Source organism: Sus scrofa, chromosome 15 (assembly GCF_054392235.1).
Source record: "Sus scrofa isolate SSC_HxYL_T2T_F1_AM1 chromosome 15, Sscrofa_HxYL_maternal_Yorkshire_Landrace_v2.0, whole genome shotgun sequence".
Taxonomy (NCBI): domain Eukaryota; kingdom Metazoa; phylum Chordata; class Mammalia; order Artiodactyla; family Suidae; genus Sus; species Sus scrofa.
Window position 1 is genome coordinate 124934886 of NC_139397.1, and position 18789 is coordinate 124953674.

The following is an 18789-nucleotide window of genomic DNA, read 5'->3' on the forward strand; positions in this document are numbered from 1 at the left end:
GAAAGGGAAACATATGGCAGGTATCAATTATTTACCATTTATGTACAATAAAAAAAATGCACTTTAACTACAGGAAGAGTACCAAATCCACTCAATAACCATTTAAAAGCATATGGAAATAAAACACAGCCATTTGAAGGGCTGTAATAAATGTGCAATGCTCTTTGTAATGCCCCTGAAAGAATACAAGTGTTAAGCCTTGGTAAATTACACTTAAAAGTAAGTATAACATAAAAACGGAATTAGGCATACAAATAACCTCACACTTAGGCATTTTTTAAAAGTCTCTTTCAAACAGTTAATTAGAAAAGCCTCTAAGGAGCATAACTTTTCTTCTCTCATATTTTCATCTCTTAACAATAGAGCCAAGCAAATGGCAGGAGCAAATAAACATAGATTCAGGAGGCAAAGAAGGTCTGCCTGATGTCTGCCCTGGAAAAAGAAAAATGGGGGAAGACAATAAAGAGAAGGCACTGTTGGAATTGTTCTTCACTCCCTAGAGAACTGAATGGGGCCCTGTAAACATAGGTCACAGAAATATGCAGATGGCATCATAGACCCTGTTTCACAACTGCACATTTTAATAGCTTTAATGTTCTTGTCGAAATGCAATAAGCCAATCAAAAAGTACTATTTAACCTCATGTGCCCATTCTTCACTAACATCTGCTATATACTATAGCAATGTTTCCAGTAAACAGGGCCCCACATGTTCCAGCCTTAAAAGGGAGAGGATCAAGGGTTTGGCTCCAAGGGGGCGGTAGCCATTAGATACCAGATTAAAGCAGGGACGGGGTAGGGTGAGGCTGCTGGCAGAATTTGCTGTGTTCCAGCCTACAAATTCCACATAAGTTCTAATCACAAACAAGAGTTCTTTCAGCAAGTAATGGGTAGCATGCATCTTTTTAACCCTATTCAGTCAGCCCCCAAGCTTTTTTGTATTTCTAGCACAGCACAAGACACCTACATAATCTCCCAAATGTTGCAGCTTGGGTGCCCTAGGAAGCAGACTCTGAGACTGAGATTGGTGTGCAGGGCATTTTTCAGGGAGTGCTCTTGGGATCCAACACCTATGGAAGGATAAGGAAGAGAATGAAGCAAAATTGGGCAGAGGAAGAAGTGGTGCTGCAATGCGGTTTCTTTCTTTCTTTTTTTTCTTTTTAGGGCCGCACATGTGGCCTGTAGCAGTTCCCAAACTAGGCGTCGAATCGGAGCTGCAGCTCCAGGCCTACACAGCAACCCCAGATCCGAGCTGCACCTGCAACCTATGCTGCAGCTTGCAGTAATGCTGGATCCTTAAGCCAACGAACAAGGCCTGGGATTGAACCCACCTCCTCATGGATACTACTCAGGTTCTTGACCTGGTGAGCCACAACAGGATCTCCTGCAATGCAGTTTCAGTGGACATTTCAGCCGAACCTCTGGGAAGTTCTGAAGATGGATTGACCTCTCAACGCTGTCCCATTTCAGTGAGAGGACCAGGGCTCCCTACCCCTTCATCAGTCAGCCATTGTGCAAAGCTACTGTCCTAGGCAGACAACCCAGAGGGACCAGCCACCTGCAGCACCCCAGCAGCTGGGGGCATCAGGCCCTCAGGTCTGAGAGGGGTCTGAACAGCACATCCTCGTGTCCACCACAGTGAGCAGATAGTAAAGGCCTTTTTGGGTTCATCTATTCATTTAGAAAACTTTCATCGCACCATTTCTACGGGCATGGCACTGATCTCTGATGACCGGTTTCTGTTCCCAGCATGTCTTCTGGTACAGAACACAGACGGCTTTATACTCATTGCATCTCCTGAATTCTCTGTGAGGCAATACTCTACCAAGGACTCACCTGCCCATTCTACACAGAGGAAAGCAATGATGGAGAAAAGTAAGCTAGGCTGTTTTACGGGTAAGCCCTCCAGTATTTAAAAGAAAAAAGGAACCCTGAGAAAATAATAGCATATCTTGCCTACAAATAAAGTCAGTCCATTGACGTGGGGTTACAGATGGACAGGAAAAGGAGAGATAGAGCTAATGAGAAATTTCCTGGGCTCTTGAGTCTTTCCTCCTCCCTCTCTTCTTTCTATCTTTGCAGATGCCAGAGGGCAAGATTTGGTCCATAAATTGTACTCTGACCCCATTTTCTAAATTTCATTAAAAACATTTTTTTTTCTCTTTTATCTGAAAATTCCTCTTTCAACTCTTATAAAGACACTCCTGGGTCAGTCTTATTACCCAATAAGTAACCTGCTACTGTTCACACTGACTGTAATCAAGCCGGTGCTGCTGTCCTAACAATACACCCAAGTGTGCCACAGACCGCCGGCGCTCACCCTCTTGTGTCATTTCACTTAATTAATAAATGGAACAAAGATTGCAGAAAAGGAAGAAATTTGATTACGCAGCATTGTAATGGCACTCTAGTCTCCTGTAAAGACGGAGTGGGCTCTGCCCCCTTAAAATCTCCATTTGCTCCACAGTGCACCATGGAAATGTCAGCTCACCTCCCCCCCACTGCCCCCCACTCCGAGGTGACCTTTAGCTGCATCTCTCAGTAATACTAACCCATTAGTCATGGTGGGGTCACTGATGTGTCAATAACAGAATAATTATTGAAGAAAGCCTTAAGAGGAAGGACAGCAGTCTCAATTCAGAATTAGCTCGACCCAAACCGGCACCACGGCTTGTTGAATAAATGAATGGATGTTGAATAAATGGGCCCTTTACATCTAGAGACCTAAAGACTGTTGATTCCATTAATCCAGGAGGTTATTTGTAGCTGCTAAATACCTTTTTAGACCAATAAGTGGCATGGCTTTTACTCCTGCTGACTGCAACCCACCCTCTCTAGGAGAACAAATTTACTGTACTTAATGGTTCTGGCATTTTAAAAGGAAGTCAGTCAGCAGGGCTGTTCAGAAGGCTTGCACCTTTTGTAGGGACCCTGGATGCAGAGAAGAACCTCTCCCTACTCACAGGAGGGACGGTCTTGAGATCCTGAAATCAGAGATGCTCCCAAACTCTTTGCTGGACCTCTGATAGAAACCAAACAGGTGTGGATAAAAGAAATGAGGCACAACGAGAGAGGCAGTGTGGCCTAACAGCTATAGGAGGAATGCAAGAGACAGATGCACACACAAGGAGAACGCCATGTACAGATTGGAGATATGCTGCAAGCTAAGGAACTACCAGAAGCTGTGAGAAAGGCCCGGGACAGATACTTCCTTGGTTCCTTCAGAAGGAATATAGTCTTGCGGACATCTTGATCTTGGACATTTAGCCTCCAGACCTGTGAGACAATAAAGTTCTGTTATTTAAGCCACTTCGTTTGTGGTAATTTGTTTCAGCAGCTCTAACAAACCAATACACTGGGGTAATAACTTGCAGCCAACAAGCCTTGTATGGAATTTTGCCCTCCTCATTTACTCGTTGTGTCATCTTGGGTAAGTTACTTAAACTCCTTACCCCTCTGCTTCCTACAAAAGCAAGACAGTGATACATGGCTTACCCACCTCACCAATCGATTGTGGGAGTCAAAACACTACATATGCAAAAGCACTTCCCAAAATCTAACAGAACATTATATACATTGTAGACAACATAAAAGTGTCTAGTGTGACCTTCTGTATGCTAGTACTTCTTATCTATAAGGTATGTACAAATTAAAGTCTCCAGGATTCTAAAGAGTGCTCCTGGGAGCTCCCTGGTGGCCTCATGGGTTAAGGATCCAGTGTTGTCATTGCTGCAGTGTGGATTCAATCCCTGGCCCAGGAACTTTCCCATGCCATGAGTGTAGCAAAAAAGAAAAGAAAAGAAAGAAAGAGACAGAGAGAGAGAAAACTCCAAAAGTGTTCATAAAATACACAAAAGCATTTTCCTGGCCTTCTGGACAGGCAAGATGGATTTGGTTAGGGAATGAGAAGGCTGATGAGGCAAAAAGGAGAGGCTAGATCTAGAGTTACTTCTTCCTAATATTATAGCACAAATGAAAATGACAGCACAGCAAGGAAAGAACATACCCAACATACCAGCCTACACCAGATGCACAAGATCCCTTCTTGCCACAGGAATGCAGAGGCCTGGGGAGGGAGAGAGAGCTGGGGTTAAGGGATATAATGCACAACACTCAATGGAAACTTCTCCACTGTGACAGTCTTCATTGGAGCCATCTACAATATTCTCATGCTATTATTTTTCAATAAACAGGTGTTTCTTCTACATTCAGCTGCAACCAGAATAAATCCTGTGGACCTTCAGTTCCATCTATTACATGAAGCTGCATTTTTTTTAAAAAGTCCAAGAAACAAAAAGACTGAAAGAGACAATATGTTGATAGTATGTGCCATGGATATGATACAATGAAATATATATTTCAAAAAATTTACATATCACTAATTTCATTCTCTTACTACCTAGATACATGAACTAGTGTTGAGTTTAAGGGGGGAGGCAGTCCCAGAGACTGTATAAAAAATTGGTACTATTTAATCAAGCTCAAAAATAAGCAAAGCTTAGAGTTCCCATCGTGGCTCAGCAGTTAGCGAACGTGACTAGCATTCATGAGGCTGCGGGTTCCATACCTGGCCTCGCTCAGTGGGTTAAGGATCCAGCATTGCCATGAGCTATGGTGTAGTTTGCAGATGCGGCTCAGATCCCGTGTTGCTGTGGCTCTGGCGTAGGCCAGCGGCTACAGTTCCAGTTGGACCCCTAGCTTGGGAACCTCCGTATGCCACAGGTGCAGCCCTAAAAGACAAAAAATAAAATAAAATAAAATAAAATAAAATAAGCAAAGCTAAAGATTATATAGTTTAGACAATAAAAATTTTTAAGAAGCAAAGGAGGAACAAATACAAACTTCAGGAGAGTGGTTATCTCCTTTGAAATAGGGTAATGTTTAAGTCTTGATAGATATTATGTTTTATATATCATAAAACATACATAAGTATATACATATGTCTATAGATTTTATATATATTCAAGCATATATATGTATAACTTACATATATATACTTACTTTGGTATGTAAAAATATATATACTACTTTGATGTGTAAAAAAGATGTATTTTTAAAAGATAATTAGAACTCTAATGGTGTACTGTATCGGTCAGATTCTTCCAGGCAAGGAAACCAACCTTGAGTTATTTAAACAAAAAAAGAACTTATTGAGATACAATACCCAGTTCATGGAATAAACCAGAGGGACAAGAAGGCCAGGCTGCATATCAACCAGGAACTCAGGCAGCAGAACTAGCTTTGGGAAGACACAGACACTACAGCTTACATCTCCAAGCCATCAACGCAGGACACTGATAAGAGCACTAGAACCTTACCACACTGCCTCTCAAAACTGGATGGGGTTCAGGTGCTGCCACCAGGTGCCCTGTGACTCTGCTTCATCTCACCTTCAGGCTCAAGTTTCCAACTCTGGGTGGATAAGTCTGATTGGTGGAGCCCAGGTCATGTCCCTGTACCCTACTTGCAAGGGAGGCTGGGAAAGTGCTTGGTTTTTACTGTAGGAAGCAGGCTCAGCCTCCCACAAGACTCCTAAGGTAGTGAGTCTCCCATACAGAGATAGTGACTTCAGAGTGTCAAAAGTAGTTGACAAATGTCCACTTTTAGCTTTTCGATATCAAAATACATCCTTCTTCTCATGCATCTGCTTTTAAAATAGTGCTGTTTAACACAATGTATCTATCTTTCATATAATCAATGAAGTATTATCTTATACCCAAAGTGTAGAGAGCACCCAAAGACCTAAGGTCTCATCAGGTCCAGGTGCAAGATCTCTGAGTGTCCTTTCTTACACTAGTTCCATCAGGATCTTCTCCCACTTTAGTCTGTACCCTCTAAACCAAAGTGTTAAGCTGACTCCTATGAATTCACCCTATAAACATAATGAAGGGAACAAAATATAATGAAGGAAACAAAAGAAGGAAGAGAGAGGGAGGAAGGAAATTAAAGTATGAAAATACAGGTTTAACCCAATGGAAAAGACTCTAGCTGGTCATGAATCAATAGGTGGTATTCATGGATTCCCTACCCATTCTAAGGTCCCTCTGCCTTCAGCCAGTACCTCAATTAGAAAGAGTTTTAATCCTAAGGGATCTGAACCATTGGTGGCCCTATTTGTACAGAATGACTGAGTCTTCCCTTAACATTGCCCCTGGGTGTCCACCCTCCCCTCTCTCCCTCCCTCCCAGTGATTCCACTTCTCTTTCAGTGTCAGGATCAGTCAAACCAGTAACACCATAGCCCCCTCTTTGGCCTTTTCACCCAATGGTGTGAAGTTGTAATTGGAGTCTCCAGAGTAGTGGTTGTTTTCATGAGTTTATTAAGTTTCTAGGGCTGCTATAACAAACTTGGTGGCTCAAAACAGAAATTCTCCCACAGTTCCAGAGACTATGGAGACATTTTCTAGAGACGGCTGAAATCGAGACATTGGCAAGGCCATGCTCTCTCCAAAGGTTCTTTGACTCTTCTAGCTTCCAAGTAATGGTTCCAAGTAATGCCTGGTTTATGGCAGCGTAACTCCAATCTCTGCCCCTGCCTTCACAGGGCCTTCTCCCCTGGGTGCCTCTGTGTCTCAAATCTCCTCTTCTTGGAGTTCCCGTCATGGCGCAGCGGTTAACGAATCCGACTAGGAACCATGAGGTCGCGGGTTCGATCCCTGCCCCTGCTCAGTGGGTTAATGAACGATCCGGCGTTGCCGTGAGCTGTGGTGTAGGTTGCAGACACGTCTAGGATCCCGCGTTGCTGTGGCTCTGGTAAGGCCGGCGGCTCCAGCTCCGATTCGACCCCTAGCCTGGGAACCTCCATATGCCATGGGAGTGGCCTAAAGAAATAGCAAAAAGACCAAAAAAAAAAAAAAAAAAAAAAAAAAATCTCCTCTTCTTTTCTCTTATAAGGGCATTGGCCATTGGATTTAAGGTCTGCTCTCTAAAACTGGGTGATCTCATCTTGAGATTCTTAAGTACATCTGCAAATCTCTATTTCCAAATAAGGTCATATTCAGAGCTACCAGAAGTCAAGACTTGTACATACCTTTTGGGGGACACAACTCAACTCATTACAAGGAGCAGCCACATAGGACACACAAATTCTCTAACTCTGGGCTAATTCTGAGCTTTCTAACTATATTTATATTCCCAAAACCTCTAATTCAACAATCTCTCATTCTTCTTGCCAAATTCCTACCCAACCTTCAAACCATTGGAGCCACCCATGAATCAGGGTAAATGCTTATCTCAGGCTCCCTCCATTCAGACAAAGTGGGAAATGAGATGTAATGAAGTGAAGGGCAGGTCTACAGGCAGACCAGATCTTCACCCAGGGACAGACGGGGACCGTGAAAAGGAGCTGCACTGACCTTGCTTCAGCTTGATACAGACAGGACTACAGATATCTCACAGAGGATGCTATTCAAGATGCCCTAGCCCGGTCAGTCACTGTTAAAGATTAATATTTGCAAACCATTCAAGATTTGGGAGAGTTACATGCTGAAGTGATTATTTCATTGGAGACACAGGACTAGTATACATCCCACTCTATGGAAGTGAGACTTTCTCTGAATATGTAAATATTTCCACTATTCTGAAAAGAATTTTCATTCTGAAAAGAAGCCCACTGTGAACTGGAGTTTGGCCCTTGCCATCACTTGCCATCTGCCCCTCCATGGATTTAATCATGAGCCACTGCAGCTGCTGACCTGCAGCACCCCCTGAGCAGAACTCAGAGTGGAAATCAGAAAGGAAGTACTCTATGCTCTGGGTGTGGAAAGTAACATAATGTCTTTTCTATGAAAGGAAATCTTGGTGACTCCATTTTGTTCCAGTTTCGGCTGAAATGCCCTCCTGCAACCCTCCTCCTCTTTCCCTCTTCTCCCAGTAACCATTTGTTTCAAATTAGCCACCGGAGAAGAATGTGCGCCCTGACCTGACCGATGGGAAGGGGACAGGTACATCGCCTGTGTTAGGGATCAATAGGGAGGGTCTTTTCTTCTTTGTGCTCGCTTTTTGAGCACCTGCGCCCTTCTGCAGAAGTAAAGAGCCTTGTCAAGATCTCCCCCTGTTCATGCGTCTCATTTTCTGACACCGACCATCCGAGCCATTTCCCCAAGATGGGAAAACTTGGATGAACAGGTCTCCAGACAGATCTTTTTAGGAGATTTTATGTGCCCAATTCTTGTATCTCTTCATATCTAGAAAAACACTAAAATCCTTCATGGTGATGTCTGCTCCTTGTGACTAGTCGTAACCTTCACGAGACTAGAAACAACCTTTTGTAAAATGTGTGCCTGACTACAGGTACCCCCCCCTCACCTTTATATATGCTGATATTATTTCCCCCTGCCTCTTTCTATCTGCCTCTTTCAGAAAGCGCTGAAATACCACCTACCCAGGCTGTAGTTAGGTGGACAAAACAAAGGATGTCACAGCCATGGGTGAGGGGGGCGCGTGGGGGGGGGGCACCTCCAAGGGCTGTGAAAACTCAGGATACTGGCTCTGATAGTGAAGGTGCATATCAAAGGAATGATATCAGCAAGCCCAGACCTCTTTTGTTCCTGCTACCTGCCTTTTGTTGCAAAAACTCCTGTAAGTCCTAGCTGCCCCTTCACCTCCCTGGAGTGGTTTCTCAGGGCTACCTGAGATGCCTTTTCCTGGGCTTAAGCCCTAGTTTTGCCCCAAATAAAACTCTCAACTTTCAGGTTGTGCTTTTTTTTTTTTTTTTTTCAGTCGACACCACCCTCTGGCCTTGAATAGCAAAGGACTGGGTTTCTGGCAAGACGGCTTTCCAGCTTCCCAATACAACCCATCTTCTATTTCATTGTGTTGCCTTTCCAAATATCTCCCAGACAAGGAATTGCATGGCAAATAAAGAAATGAGCAATTACTCATATCTTAGGGTGTTATAGGGAAAACCTGTAACAAGGTAAATGCAACCCACCCCCAAATACTTGTTAGGCCATATTCAAGCGTCACATAATTATGCACTGAGAAAATATTTAACTACATTTTTCAGGTCAGCATTTTTCTTCTTATCCTCACAGATTATTCAAATTTGAGAAAAATGAGACCAAGAATAGAACTGAGACTTTTTTTGTCCCGTTGCTTTTGAATCAGGAAGACCTTCCTATCCTCCTCCTTTGTATTCCTTTTTCTCTTTACTAAAAAATTTGTCACTCATGCTGTTTCTCTGACAATCAATTCATTGATCTTCACTATTCCACTCCAGGAATATTTGAAATGCAAATAAGGTCACAGGTCTCTTTTCCATTAAAAAAGGGTCGTTCAGAAACAGTAAAACAGTGCAGTTCTATAAATCCCCCATCTTTCTAATATGTGGACACACCACCCTTTCTTTTTCTTTAATTTTTCTCTTTGTCAGAGCAGGAAAATAAACGTTAGCAAAAGGATAGACTACTTAATCTTCCAAAACAGAGGAAATCACTATACCGAAAGAATCTCTATTCATTTGACTGAAACCCTTCAATTTCTTAGATGCTAAACATTAGCAGACTTAGCAAAGCTCTTTGTATCTATCATCTACTCATGCATCATTCATGTAAAAGGTGACCTGGGTCCCATTAGTTGACTAGCTGACCCGAATCTTTTGGGTTACTCAGATAAGTCATTTCTAGTGGTCCTCCTTTTTAAATTAATGGAATATAACAGAATACATGTTATTTAAAAGAATTCCCTGCTGGGAATTTCTCACTAAGGTAAGGCTAGTTCTTTTCTGTATTTCCCCCTTTCTTTCCCACCCTTATTTTTGCTTTCATTCCTAAGTTCTGTATTTCTGAATTATTTTAGATCTAGGAGTACAGAAGATCAATGTCAAGGCCCCAGCTGGGACTCAACACATATGAATTTGAATCAGTACCCGCCCTCTGGTACAAAGCCTCCTTCTCTGAAAGTGCTGTCTTTCTGCCCAAGGCCTTTGGTTCAGCCCCAGGAGAACAATGACCCAGTCACTTCTTGGAAGTCCTATTGATCAGAGTCTCATAGATAGTCAAGGTTTTCCCTATAACACCCTACAGATAGGAGTAATTGCTCATTTCCTTAATTGTCATGCAATTTTGACTAGCCCCAAATGTGGTTATTGCTTTAAAAAAAATACATGTCTTGGGAGAGTTAAATAAATGGTCACTGTTCTGTTTAAAAGTCCTTCAGTGGTACCCCATAAATTGCAGCCGGAGTTCAAATTCTGAAGCTTCGCACCCGAAGTCCCTAGTGGTTGGGCCCTGCCTACCTTTCTACCACCACCTCCCACCTCCCCGACATGTGTGTTCCATTTCCACATCCTGAGCTGCTTGGTATCTCCCCTGCTGCAGTGTTTATGATGCCCCTCCATCATCTAGTAACTCTTCCTCTTCCTCCAGTATCAGTTCAAGTTTATCCCCCAGGAGTCCTTCGGCATACCCATCTGGATCTAGCTATCTCTGCTCTTTGCTCTAAATTGCCTTTTACCTACCTCTAAAAGAGTACTATGGCACTGTCAGGCAGTAAATGCTAATTCACTTACCCATCTGCCATCCTAGTTCAGAGCTTCTTCTTTCACTAGTCAAAAAAGGAATAACTTTTTGCCAATCAAGTCTGTGTTAAAGAAATGGCTATTGGGACTGCCTAGTATCTAAAATGAGAATGGCCAACCTGACCAAGAATTGATGATGTATTTCATTAACATCTTGAATAACAGAATTTTTTAATTAACTAGGTGATTTATTACAAGGTGCAGGCCTAAGAATAATTCATGCTATTCAATTAAATTATTTACATGTAAAAGTTATTTTGTTTTAAATTTTTTAATTATTTAAATTTTCCTGCATATAGTCTTTAAATCATGATGGAAGCTCTGAAAAGCTGCTTTCTTATAATCTGACCACCTCAACTGGTAGCGAAAACGACATGCTACTGAGGAATTATTTCATTGCTCTGTGTTTCTTGCAGTCATGTCTTCCTTACATCTCCAGACACAATAGTTTTTGCTTTGTTTCAGCCCCCTCTATAATCTTACCCCTCAATACCTCTTCACTGGGTTCCTAGAAATTTTTCTTAGTCAAAACTCAGTTGGAAGTGTCAGAAAATATAGGACAAACCATCTTTTTTTTTTTTTTTTCTGTCTTTTTGCTATTTCTTTGGGCCGCTCCAGTGGCATATGGAGGTTCCCAGGCTAGGGGTCGAATCGGAGCTGTAGCCACTAGCCTACGCCAGAGCCACAGCAACTCGGGATCCGAGCCGCGTCTGCAACCTACACCACAGCTCACGGCAACGCTGGATCGTTAACCCACTGAGCAAGGGCAGGGACCGAACCCGCAACCTCATGGTTCCTAGTCGGATTCGTTAACCACTGCGCCACAATGGGAACTCCAGGACAAACCATCTTAAACAGGACAAATGAAAGAAGAGGTGGGAGTGATTTTCCTGGGACATGTAACTGAGCGATTTAGGGCACACAACTCCATCCAGGGGTTGAAAAGATGACATCAGGAACCAGCCTCTTTTCCTCTTTGTTGACATTATTCTTATCAGGCTCTATAACAAGGAGAAGAGATGGTCTCACCCACACCTCTAACCTTGCATTGCCCTTACAGATAGCAAATTTCATAATAAACTACCAGCTTCCCAAGAGTTGATGCAAAAGTCACAAGGGGAATGTTAAGGTCCATCTTGAGTCACATGCCCATCCCTAATCCAATCTCTGTGGCCAGTGCGATGTATTATTCTGATTGGCTAGGCTGGGCCAAATGCCAACCCCTGGAGTGACAGTACACATTCACAGTACAGGGATGAGGTTCCCCATAAGACAGAAATTCTGAAAAAAAAAAAAAAAAGACAGAAATTCTGTTACTAGAAAAAGGGAGGAGTTTCCCTGTTGCCTAGCAGTTGGGAGTTGGGCATTGTCACTGCTGTGGCTCAGGTTCGATCCCTGGCCCAAGAACTTCCACATAGGGATGGCCAAGAAAGAAAGATAGGAAGACGGGAAGACAGGAAGGAAGGAAGGAAGGAAGGAAAGAGAGAAAGAGAGAAGGAAAGACAGACAGACAGAAAGAGAAAGAAAGAAAGAAAGAAAAGAAAGAAAGAAAGAAAGAAAGAAAGAAAGAAAGAAAGAAAAAGAAAGAAAGAAAGAAAGAAAGAAAGAAAGAAAGAAAGAAAGAAAGAAAGAAAGAAAAAGAAAGAAAGAAAGAAAGAAAGAAGGAAAGAAAGAAAGAAAGAAAAAAAGAAAAAAGAAAGAAAGAGAAAAGCATGCTGGGCAGACCAAAGCTAGAGACAGATCCTAGGTTTTCCCCCCTTGCAGTAATTTGAGAAACAAAAAGAAAGAGAAAAGCTATTCCTTAATATCCTCCAAACACTTCTATTGAAAAAGCTACTCATAACAAGGGAGGAATATATCAGTCAAGATTCTACCAAATACACAAAACCAATAAGAAATATGGAGGTTTTATACATATACATGTATATATATATGTACATATACACACACATATTTCATATATATATATATATATATATATTCACAGATCTGTGTGTGTGTATACATATACAGTAACCAATGTCTGAAGGCCCACTGACTGGCGTGTAGGTGGCCATCTTCCCATGTGGCAGAGAGCAGACAGAACAAGCTCTTTAGCATCTCATCTCATAAGGATACTAATCCCATTAACGAAGCCTCCACATTCATGGCCTAATTACCTGCCAAATGCCCCACCTCCTAATACCATCACACTGGGAGTTAGGATTTCAACATGTGAATTTGGGTGGACGAGCGGTGGGACACAAGCATTCAGTCCAAATAGGATCCCATTCTCTTCTATCTCCCTTCATTCAATTCTTCTCTCCCTGACACATCCAAGAGCTCATTACCATGCACATAGTAAATACCTAAGAAATATATGTAGAAAGATAAATGAAAAAATTGCTCTTTAAGTATCTCATTTGCTCCATTAAACACGAATGATTTCTATTTTTCTCTTTAGCACACCTAGTAAAATAATACAGGAAAAAGGTTTTAAAAAATGCAAAGCATCTAGCAATCTATAAAATAATTTTTTTGCTTATAATAATACAGGTATTACAGCAATTCAAATGTCTAATCTTATGGTCAGTATTCCCAGTTGCAATGAAAAAATTCTCAAATTTTTTTTGTCTTTTTTGTCTTTTTAAGGCCACACCTTCAACATAAGGAGGTTCCCAGGCCAGGAGTCCAATTGGAGCTGAAGCGGCTGGCCTACAGCAGAGCCACAGCAACACCAGATCCGAGCCACATCTGCGACCTACACCACAGCTCATGGCAACACAGGATCCTTAACCCACTAAATGAGGCCAGGGATCAAACCCAAGTCCTCATGGATGCTAGTCAGGTTTGTTAACCGCTGAGCCACGACAGGAACTCCAAAGTTCGTAATTTTAATCAACTTATGGGCTTTTGTATGGCACTGTGCTGTGTGCTTCTGAATGTTTTTATGAGGAGACTAGCAGGATAAGAAGGGAAGACTAATTCAGTCGTGGGAGCATATAGGACAGATTTTGGAGTGAAATGTCTTAAGGTCAAGAGACTTCAGGAAGATTTCAATAGTCCGAGGCTGAAGGAGGATGATGACAGTGAAACTAGTAAGGGAGAATGATTTAAAAGATATGAGAAGGGAAGAGTAGAGGAAATTCAGGCTTATCAGTTACTATGAGGAGAAAATTCCAACATGTGAGGCTGGTGAAGGAGAGAATGATGGTACCTTAACAAGGCTGGAGAAGGAGCAGGGATGGGAGGATGAGTTAATTTTACACTCAGTAACTTTAAAGTTCCAGAAACATCCAAGTCGACAATGTCCATTAGGCAGCTGATAATGTGGTAACGACACTCAGAAGTTGACTAGAGAATCAGATTCGGACATTGCAGCGTGACAGGCATCAGCAAAATCTAATATCCTTCAAATCCTGGCCTATGTATCTGCATGATTAGATGGCTCATCTCCAAAGCAGCCCTCAACGGGAAGGCTCCTTCAGCCCAGGTTCTTCTGGCTTTGACCTGATGGCTTTCTCGTTCCATAACCTGGAATAGGTAAAAATTAGGGAGAGAGGAGATACAATCCTCAAAGCAACCATGCCTCTTTAGTCAGCACTATTTTCCACCCCTGTTCACTAAAGGTATACCTTCCTCGGCAAGCCTACATCAGGGCACTTACACCATTCATCCACCATCGCCTCCGTCTGTATTCCAGTTTGAGAGGGAGTCATTAAGTTGGGTCAGTAAATGTTTATTGAGCATATAATATGGTTCATGAACTCTGTTCACATTGAAGAAATAAAGATGATTAAGGCCTACTCTCTGCCTTAAAGGAACTATGAGTCTGTTAGAAAGACATAAAATCAAGTAGGAAAGGACAGGAAAAGGATGAAGAGATTTACTCTGCTTATAGGATTTAGGGAAGGCTGATTTAAAAAGAGGTGTGTTATGAACCCGACTATTATCCATGAGGACGCCGGTTCTGATTCCTGGCCTCCCTTGGGGGGTTAAGGATCCAGCATCACCGTGAGCTGTGGTGTAGGTTGCAGATGCAGCTCGAATCCCGAATCGCTGGGCTGTGGCACAGGCTGGTGGCTGCAGCTCCAATTTGACTCCCAGCTTGGGAACTTCCATATGCTGCAGGTGCAGCCCTAAAAAGCAAAAATAAATAAATAAATAAACTAATTAATTAATTAAAAATAAAAAGAGGTGTCTAGAAGGACACCTAGGAGACCAGTAGGTGGAGAAGGTAAGAAGCAGGGCTTCAGCAAGATTGTATGGGAAGCACAGGGGCTATGAATGATATGGTCCGTTAAAGGAATTGAAAGAAATTAAGTTGGAGGTTGACTGCTACATAGGAAGTGAGGTAGCAAACAGCTGGAGGTGAAGCTTAAGAATATTACTAAAGGAGTTCCTGTCCTGGCTCAGTGGTTAACAAATCCAACTAGGAACCATGAGGTTGTGGGTTCAATCCCTGGCCTCACTCAGTGAGTTGAGAATCCGGCATTGCTGTGAGCTGTGGTGTAGGTCATAGATGTGGCTCGGATCCCGTGTGGCTGTGGCGTAGGCCGGCAGCTACAGGTCCAATTGGACCCCTGGCCTGGGAACTTCTGCAGGAGCAGCCCAAGAAATGGCAAAAAGACAAAAAGAAAAAAAAAAATACTAGGACTAGAAAATGGTCGATTTTGTTTGGTAAGAACTTTGAATTGCAGGGCATCAATCATGTACAGTTGAGGCTCATCATAAGTAAATCTCCCAATGGGGTATAAACTTGGAGCACTAAAAACTATTTCCAATCACTAAAAGTTTTTGAGAACTTTCTGACCACAAGCCACTGCCCCAGACTCAACCCTTGGAATGGCGGGGAGGAGTCATGGTGATTTTTTGTTCATCTAACCATCTTTTCCTCCAATCAAGATCTTATTAGTCCTCGCTCTATCTATCCTATCTATCCTAAATGTTTTAGATTCCTATCATATATTAGGATTAATTGTGAGTGTTAGAAACCTGTCCAGACTAATTTTTTTTTTTTTTTTTTTTTTTTTTTTTTTTTTTTTTTTTTTTTTTTTGCTATTTCTTGGGCCGCTCCCGTGGCATATGGAGGTTCCCAGGCTAGGGGTCTAATCGGAGCTGTAGCCCCCAGCCTACGCCAGAGCCACAGCAACGCAGGATCCAAGCCGCGTCTGCAACCTACACCACAGCTCACGGCAACGCGCGATAGTTAACCCACTGAGCAAGGGCAGGGACCGAACCCGCAACCTCATGGTTCCTAGTCGGATTCGTTAACCACTGCGCCATGACAGGAACTCCTATCCAGACTAATTTAAACCAAAAAGTTGAGTTTGTGGCCAGCGGGAACAGGCGAGGTGTTCATTTAAACAGGGCAAATCCTCTAAGGAGGTTCCACAAAAGGTCAGAAATCCTAACATTAACAGTCACCTAGGCAACTGATTCCCCAGCCTTTCTCCACACAGGTCCTTGACTGGCCTTCCCCTGGTTCTGCAGAATGTACTAAGTTTCCTGAGCTGGGCTTCCCATAGCCATATCCATCATCAAACCCAGCATTCATTCTCTGATCTTCAACCTGTTTTCTCCACCCAACTCTGATCTTTAGGCCAGGTCTTTGAGCCCCCACTCTACCCTTCACTCACCTCCTCCAGCACAGAAGCACATCTTCCCGCCATGGATTCACTAACCCAAATGATACAACCTTTCATCCTAGGTTTAGGTTAGGACATCATGGAGAGGTCATTTAACTATTCTGCATTCATTTTTTTCATCAGCTCATCACTCTCAAACCGTCTCAAGTTAACAAAGATTTGTTGGAGTTCCCATCATGGCACGGTGGAAACGAATCCAACCAGGAACCATGAGGCTGGAAGTTCGATCCCTGGCCTCGCTCAGTGGGTTAAGAATATGGCGTTGCCATGAGCTGTGGTGTAGGTGGCAGACACGGCTCGGATCTGGCGTTGCTGTGGCTCTGGTGTAGTCTGGCAGCTACAGCTCCGATTGGACCCCTAGCCTGGGAACGTCCATATGCCGCGGGTGCGGCCCTAAAAAGACAACAAATCCCACAAAGATTTGTTTACAACACACTGCAGGCAGTTCTCGCCTTGCATGATGCCACGCTAACTCAATCATGTGCATATTGAAGCCATGTCCTCTCTTCTGGGCAATTCCATGGTAACAATCTCTGGTATCAGTGAACCATGTAAAACAATGACACGGTTCTGACATGCACACATTTCAGTGATCGTGTTATTGTGTGAAGGGAGGACTGCCTTATTCCAATTAGATTAATGGACTAAGGGATAAAAGATTATCCCATAGAGTCAGGTATCCAATATTCTAAGAGTTCCCCATTCTGTTCCGCTCCCTCCTCAGTCTTACAGCCTTTTCAGCATCAGAAATTAGAGAGGTTGGTGGGTGGCAGCGTTGGGAAGTTTCTCAGGCTACCTTTCTTGTTCATTTATCCTGTCAATTTTCATTGTTACTCTTTTATTGTTATCAAGTTTATGGGAGAAAAAGACAGCATCATATTAAGGCATAATTAGGATAATAAACGGGAGCTGTGGTTTGTTTTTGGACTGATTCCAGTTGGGTAGCACCCATAATCACCTCTAGCTGACTGCTTGATGATTATGACTTTGACAAAGTGGCATTATTTGCAGCTAATGGATGAGATGATGATTTATTACTAATTACTCTCTTTTTCTACAATTTTTATATTATGTTAAATGAAGGATTACAGTTGGGATAATAAATATTCACTAGAAAGAAATGTCTAGCAGCAGAGTTCATGAAACTAGACCCTGAATCGAAAAGCCATTTTAATTACTCAGGTCCAGTTGTTAGAGGAAACTAGACAGGAGAGCATATCATTAACCCTCCCTCCCACCTCTCCTGTGAGGGGCTCTTCAGGAGTCCTCACCCCACTACAGGTTCTTCAAATCACTCCGTCCACCTACCCTTAGTTTCATTCTTCGTCTCTCCTGATAAGACGTTAGTGAAAGAGCTCAAGTTGTAACATAACATCTCCCTTGGGTCATTCTGGACTTCAAGAGTCTTCTGGAAAAAGAAGAAAACAGACTCATGGTTGCCAAGGGGGAGGGAGAAGGAATGGCATGGACTGGGAGTTTGAGGTTAGTAGATGCAAACTATTACATTTAGAATGGATAAACAACAAAGTCCTACTGCATAGCACATAAAAAAGGAATAAAAAGTTTTATCCTTTTTTTTTTTTTTTGCCTTTTCTAGGGCCGCTCCTGCGGCATATGGAGGTTCCCAGGCTAGGGGTCCAATCGAAGCTGTAGCTGCTGGCCTACACCAGAGCCACAGCAACTCGGGATCCGAGCCGAGTCTGCAACCTCCACCACAGCTCACAGCAACGCCGGATCCTTAACCCACTGAGCAAGGCCGGGGATTGAACCCACAACCTCATGGTTCCTAGTCGGATTCGTTAACTACTGCACCACCACGGGAACTCCGGAATAAAAAGTTTTTTAAAAAAATAAACATTTTTGAAAAGAAAAAGAAAACAAAAAGCATTCTAAATGTAAAGAACTAACCCTAGCATTCGGATCCAGAAATGATAGTATCCAGAGAAAGAGTCAGAGGGACAGAGGAAACATAACTAAATGTATATGAGGGGTTCGAATGCTTATAAACTGTGGTGGGACCTCTGGGGCAAGATGGGGGTTACGTTAACCAGTTCAAGATGCCTCCTTTGGAAGAGGAACAGATGCAGAGCCGGGGGGTCCTAACTGGAGTGCAAGACTTGATGGCTGAGGCTGCACCACAGGAGAATGGGAAAGACACAGGCAGTGCTCATTAGTCCTGACCACAGGGTTAGAAACAAAATCAGAGATAGAGCAAGGCCGAGCAAGAGAACAGAATGAAAGCCCCTTGAGGACAAGAACCCCCTCCTTTACTTCTTTATAATCCTCACAAGGCCACCCTAGTACAGTACCCAGAGCATGGAAACCATTATGAAAATGTGTGCGAATTCCTGAAGGACTGACTAAAGCAACATTCTCCCCATGCAGTTTAACTAATAACTAACTTATTTGAAGTGTGCAGACCACATTTGTAAAAGATGCTATAGTTTTATTATTGGTAAATGCAATAGCACCAACTTAAGCATTATTCTTTTATTTCCCTTTCACTAGAGGTTTTCATTGCAAGCTAAAATTTCATATCCTTTATAATTAGCACACACAGCAGTATCTGATTTTAATGTTGTACCTGTGATCAAATTTTTATGTTGAGTAAGTTGCTTTTGAAGTTGGTTTACATTCTTTTTCCT

At 42.6% G+C, this 18789-nt stretch overlaps 1 protein-coding gene across 1 annotated transcript in view; it reads right to left on the bottom strand.

Annotated features, from left to right (window-relative positions):
- Positions 1 to 242: 242 nt before the first annotated feature.
- The window catches only part of LOC102167165 (uncharacterized), a 143121-nt gene continuing 124574 nt past the window's right edge, over positions 243 to 18789 (bottom strand). The window contains exons 4-5 of the mRNA XM_021074736.2: positions 4015 to 4065; positions 243 to 3275 (exon numbers count right to left, since the gene is read on the bottom strand). The gene's annotated coding sequence lies outside the window, so the exon portion shown is untranslated. The remainder of the gene's footprint in view (positions 3276 to 4014; positions 4066 to 18789) is intronic.